The sequence below is a fragment of the Orycteropus afer genome, unplaced genomic scaffold (genome assembly GCF_000298275.1).
Source record: "Orycteropus afer afer isolate SDZICR_OR568_19922 unplaced genomic scaffold, OryAfe1.0 scaffold00025, whole genome shotgun sequence".
Classification (NCBI taxonomy): Eukaryota; Metazoa; Chordata; class Mammalia; order Tubulidentata; family Orycteropodidae; genus Orycteropus; species Orycteropus afer.
In genome coordinates this window covers 11196549-11203473 of record NW_006921612.1, presented here as the reverse complement: position 1 = coordinate 11203473, position 6925 = coordinate 11196549, and positions in this window count along the sequence as shown.

Genomic DNA, 6925 nt, shown 5'->3' with positions numbered 1-6925 from the left:
TATCTTCTGTGTCTGTGTTAATTGGTTTCCCTTTTCTTTGTTGAAGAGGGTCTGTGCAATCCTTCTGCCTAGTCCGCCATCTTGCCCCGCCTCCTCTCCAAAATTTCTTAAAGGCAGTTCTGCTAGCAACAAATTATTTGTTTTTGTTTATCTGGGAAATTGATTATTACATAATTCTTTGATTTTGAAAGACAGTTTTGTGGATATACAGTATTTGGATAAGAGTTTTATTTTTATATTTTTACTTTCAAAAATGTTGTGTCACTGAATTCTAGCTTCCATTGTTCATGATGAGAAGCCAGATGTTAATATGATTAGGCTTTTTTTGTACCTAATAAACTGCTTTTCTGCTGCTGATTTCAAGAGTTTCCATTTGTTTTTTTTAACATTTTGACTATAATATGTCTCAATATGCATCTCTTTGGGATTACTCTACTTAAACTTTGTTGAGTTTTTCAGTGTGTATAAAAATGTTTTTTAAATTAAATTTAGGAAGTTTTCAGTCATTATTTCTTTCACTATTTTTCTGCTCCTTCTTTTCTGTCCTCTCTTTCTAGCACTTCCATTATATATGTTATGCACTTACTGCTATACCATGTTTCTCTGAATTTCTGTGCATTTTTATCCATTCTTTTCTTTTCTCTCTGTTCTTCAAATTGTTTAGTCTCTGTTGACTTACTTCTTGCTCCAGTTTTTTTCTGAGTGTGTGCAGCCTAATGCATGTACAGAGCCTTCTCAACTATCAGATTTGACTGTTATCTTAAGAGGTTACTTCTTAACCATCTCATTCCTTGGTTCACTTTAGCAAACTTCTAGCTACTTTTTGTCATATTGCATGCATCATAGAGCTATTAGTCTATTCTGAATAACTCTCTCCACAAATTTCTCCATTCTTTTCAACAATGCCATTAAGCATGGGCTTATCCATTCTCTGTCCCAAATAAAGTCAGTTCTTCCGAAACACATATGGAACTTTTCATCCAGATGGCCAGTCTCTCTCGAGGGAAGAACTCATGTATTAGAGCTATGGGTGGAATCAGCTTTTCCCAGCATGATATCTCTCTTAACTGTGTGTTTCTAGGGAGTATCAGGACTTGGATTTCTGGACTTGTCCCTTCTGACATCTTTTCTCTATAAACAAGCTGGGATAGGAACAATAAGAGCCCCAACTGCCATGCCATGCCTTTCTTACAAGTGGGAATTAGATGGGAATATAGAAGTTCAATCTTTTATGCTACAATAGTCTGGAATAAATTATTTCCAACACAGGGCTGAGAAAGATAAGAAAAACCCACTGTCCGCTCTTCTAAAGTGAAACCATAGCTCTAGACTTGGAAAGGGGAGGGAGACTTCATTTTCTTGTGTGTACAACCCTCCCCTATAACATGGAGCTAGCGGTAAGAGTGGCTAATAGAATAGACAGTCATTCAAATGCCTCAAACTTGTGCTGTTTATATAGAGATTTGGCAATTTTTTTCTGAATTATTTTTTTTCTTATTTGCTATATGTGTATAGGACAGTTTTCAAATATCTTAAATAGTTCATATATATATATATATATATATATATATATGTTGTTGTTGTTGTTGTGTGCCGTCGAGTCGGCCCCGACTCCTAGCGACCCCCCTTGGGTTTCCGAGGCAGTATCACTACGGAAGTAGGATTGCCCAACCTTCCTTCCGAGGAGTGGCTGGTGGGTTTGAACCGCCAGCCTTCTGGTTAGCAGTCAAGTGCCTTAGGCACTATGCTACCAGAGATCCCCCCATATATATATATATATATATATATATATATATATAATTTCACAAGTTAATTGTTATTTTTCTTGGCAGAGGGTCCGCTAATTTCCTTCCCCTATGATTCTGAGAGTTCCATCTCCTCTCTGTTCTATTAGTGATAGACATTTGTGTTGCTTTCAGTTTTGAGATATTATTAAATAATATTACTATGAGCAAGCTTGTGGGTGTCTTTTGATGAACATGTTTATATCTTTCTATCAAGTATGTACCTAGAAGAGTGTTATTTTGTGATATGGCTGTTTATATCCAACATTAGATGCTGATATTATCAAAATATTTTCTACAGTAATTACAGCAATTTATACTCCAAATATACTCTAATTAATCAAATTTTTCATATAGTTTTTAATAGGTTCAAGCATTTAAAAAAATTAAATATTGAGTTGTAAAACCAAACATATATTGGTAATTTTTGGTATATTTTCTTTTAAAGTGAAAAAACTAACATTTCTAATTTCTACTTCCAAATACCTATGAGCCATATACTCAACATAGAGTGAGTCTAACAAAAACTTCCCCTCTCCCTCAAAATTTAGTTGACTTTTAAAACTAGGTATTTATTGAAAAACTACTATAAAAGTTTTGATTCTACCATTTTGCACCAGTCAAATGTGTACAAAAATAACCTACTATATCCCTGCCATGTGTGTTCACATTAATAGTCCTAGGTTCTTGGAATTTATTCAGGTTCTCACCCTTTTCTTTTTAAATTATTTCTTCTTTGCAGATCCTGAAATTTTTGACTATTTCTCCTATTCCTACTTTCAGTTTTTTACCTTCAAATAAAACAATAGTTTTGATTCCTGATCCTTTCAAACATATATTCACTTTATGGTTCTTCTTATTCTTTGTTGTTGTCTATAGTAGATACTATGATTGAACCACTATCTTTTATTTTACTCTTTCCCTAATGTAATGATGAAAGTTGGAAAATTGAGCTCAGCTCATGTTGTGGAAATAATTAGTCTAATTTGATCTCCCTCCCCAGCAAACTGGTTTGTAATGGGCATATAAGAAAAATCTGAGTAATTAAATGTCAATTAAAAAGTTGCTGGAGGCTTCTTAAGAGAGGTTAAAAAGGTTGTCCATTTATATTACTAGTGAAGTACAGGGGTGTGGACCCATTCCTTCACACGGCCAGAGGAGGTGACACCAAAAAGACATCATGTGCAAGAAGAAAACTAAATCTGTGGATTCATAAGTATCTATTCTGTGTCCTGTACTCTATGAAGACTTAGGCATACAGACATGAATAAGACAGTGTCCTTAAACTTATTCCAGTGTGAGGAAAGATACATCAGATAATAATCCAATGTGAGAAGGGACACAATGGAGAGTGATAAAAGTTGGTATGACAACATAAAGAGTAAAAAATAAAGTATGCCTAGGTGACTAAGGAAAATTTCACAGAAATGAGATATGAAAAAAATGAATGTTAGTTTTCCCATAAAGTGCCATGGAGAGAATGAAAGAGATTGTGGTTCATTCCAGGCAGATAAACCATATGTACAAAATACATGTTAAGTGATTGTTAAATGAATGAGTTGCAAAGGCTACTATACTGATGATTCAGGTGTGTTTGAGGATTGGCAGGAGAAGGAATATGACAGTAAGTAGAGGTTAGATCATGAATTTCAAGTCAGTGACTTTTAATTTTTTATCCATAAGAAAAGTGGAAGAGTCATGCAGAGGAACATAAGAGTTAAAGGAAACAAAGGTAAAAAACATTAGAGACACAATCCTATAGTAATAATAATAACAATAGTCTACAAGTACATATATACATAGACACACAAGCTGACCAGGAGTAGGAAAGTGAATGGGACTACTCCCATAAATATGTAAAGGTTTGACAGAGAATATTTCTACATATAGATTTATTTTTATGATGTGCTGCAAATAGATGTATGAATCTAGTAGAGCATATAGAGGGCAAAACTATGTAAACTTGTTAGAAATAACTTAACATGTTAGGGGAATGAATCATTGGGCCTAAGGATTCAAGACTATAGTCTGTAGGGACATCAAAGTCAATTGTCATAATGTAATCCACAAAGACAATATTTTATATCCTACTTGGGTAAGTAGTAGTGAGGTTGTTTGAAAAGCTTGTTGTTGTTAGGTGCTGTTGAGTTGTTTCTGACTTATAGTGACCTCATGCACAGCAGAATGGAATGCTCCCTGATCCCACACCAGCTCCATGATCCCTGCTATACTTGAACCCATCATAACAGCCACCGTGTCAATCCATATCCTTGAAAGCCTCCCCCTCTTTTGTCCACCCTCCACCCTACCAAGCATGACATCCTTCTCCAGGGAATGGTCCCTTCTAACAGCTCTTGTTAGGTTCTGTCAAGTCAGCTCTGACTTATAGGGACCCTATGTATAACAGAACGAAACACTGCACAGTCATGCACCATCTTCACAATCCTTTTTATACTTGACCCCATCATTTCAACCACCATGTCAATTCACCTTAAGTGTCTTCCCCTGTTTTGCTGACCCTCTACTTTACCAAGTGTGATATCCTTCTCAAGGGAATGGTCTGTTCTGACAACATGACCAAAGTAGGTAAGTCTGGCCATTTTTGCTAACAAGGAACATTCCAGCTGCACATTTTTTCAGAAGAGGATGGCCCCATCCTTCTTTGTCTGGAAGCTCCAGTGAAACCTTTCCACCATGGGTATTCCTGCTAATCTCTGAAATACTGGTAGCATAGCCTCTAGTTTCACAACAACACACAAACCACCACACTATGACAAACTGACAGATGAGTGGTGGACATATAGCATATGTATGTAGAAATATTATCTGCCAAACTTAAATATGGTCCTGAGTATATTCTCTTTTGCCTACCCATAACTGATAATCTTCCTGACAGATGAGAGGTGGTTTAAAAGCTTACAGGGGCCATATAAGGTCCAACTCAAGTCTCTCTTCATCTGGAGCAAAGAAGAGTGAAAACAATTAAAGATGCATGGAAGCAAATAGTTCAAAGAACTAATGAACCACAAGAACCCCAGCTTCCAAAATCCTGAGACTAGAAAAACCAGATGCTGCCCAATTACCACTGCCAACCATCTCTGAGAAGGATCACAATAGGTCTTGGATAGCAAACAATGAAACACATAGACTGGTGCATTGTCGTCCAGCCTGGCACAGAGGGTAATTTTGAAATTTTGCAAGAAGCATTCTGATCAGAGTAGGAACCTAATAATCATCTCCACTTGTCCAAGACTACATCTGCTCCCATACCAGTGGCTGGAGATCAAAAAGATGTGATATTCCCCTAATCCCCACACCCTGCCAGTGACCAGAAGTGTGCCATCCCTCACCCCAGAAGTTGGTGACACTGTTCTCATGCCACCCCTGCTCTACTTGAGGACGGAGGCACACTCTTGTAGATCAGGTACTGAGTGCATGTCACTTCTGTGATTGGAGGTGCACATGCTCCTCCTTGTTAGACCACCAGAACCTGCAGTCCCAACCTGAGCACCCAAATTCCAGCTGCCTCTTAAGCCAGCAGACATGGCATCCCAGATTGGGTGCACTGCCCACAACTACCTCCTAAGCTAGCAGAAATGCTTTCCAGGGCAGGGTGCTCTTCCATAGTTCCCCTAGACAAGGAACAATCCTAGACACAGTACTCTGTCCTTAACCACTTCCTAGGCTTACAGAATGTCCATCCTGATTCAGATACTCCAGCTCAAGCCCCCCCGTAAGGCGGTAGAAGTACCATCCCAGATCAGAAACCCCATCCTCTGTGTCCTCCTTGGCTGACACAGTGTACTAACCCATCTGGACACCCTGCCTTTCCTAATTCCTCTCTGTCTGGAAGGAGCATCAACTGGGCAGCTTGCCTTGCCAGTTTTCTCTTTTTATTCCCCTCTTTATCTATTCTTTTCTTTTCCTTGTTTTTAATTTTTCTTCTTCTTCTATTCTTTTTATGATTCATTTTTCCTTTTTTTTCTCTCCCTTTTTTCCCTTCCCTTCTTTATCTTTTGATTCTTTTCTCTTCTATTCTTCTATTCTCCTTTTCTTGTTCTCTTATCTTTTTCCCCCTCCCCAGTGTTTTTCTTGTCCTTTTTCCTCATTTCCACTTTTTTGTTTGTTTCTTGTCTTTGTTGTTCCTTTTTTTTTTTTTTTTGTCGTTTTTGTAATTTTTATTTTTATTGTCCCACTTGTGGGAAATAGGAATCACATCCATACTACCCAGCCATATCCACACCTCCTGGAGGCCCTCTAACCAGCCAAGTGCCACCACCCACTGGATCAACAACAGATGGAGGCCAGCACTTGCCCAAGATGTCCTCAACTGCTCTATTTAAAGAGTGAATGGAGTAGTGCATATACACCACCTTCCTTTCTCATACCCGTTAGTAAACAGGTGCTGAGTACCTGCATGCTGCCAAACTAGTGAGCAGAGCCACATACCTATGAGGAAAGCATATCTGCTCTTCTCACTCAGATATATTAAACCAAAATAAAACAAACCAACAAAAAACTGGGTGAAACAAATCAATATAAAATCATCATTAAATACAAACACAACACCACGACAATATCTCAGCGACAACAGAAACCCTCACTTTACACAAGGAAACAAGACAGAGCGACTCAAACAAATTATCAAAATACAGAGCCAGAACACCTTCCTGAGGGAGAATTGGTATTGGAACTACCTGATTAGGAATTCAAAGGGATTATAATTAGGCACTTTGAATGGATTGAGAGATATATTAAGGAAAACATAGAAAAATAAAGGGAAACACAGAGAAAACTTTAGAAGAATTCAGGAAAACAACACAAGAACAAATTGACAAATTAATGGAAAATTAGAAACAATAAAAATCAGCAAATAGAAATATAGAAGATTAATGCAAATATTTCAGAAACAGATAATGCACTGAAAGGGCAAAAAAGTAGAATTCAATCAATGCAAGAGAGAATAGCAAGATTGAAGACAAATTTCTCAATATGTATGGGGGGTGAGAATCAGAAAGAAGAATGAAAAAAAAAAAAAAAAGACTAAGAATTATGTGAAACATTATCAAAAGGAATTAGTTACATGTGGTAAGAATGCCAGAACAGAAAGAGACAAAAAGAAAAATAAATAAATAAAAAGC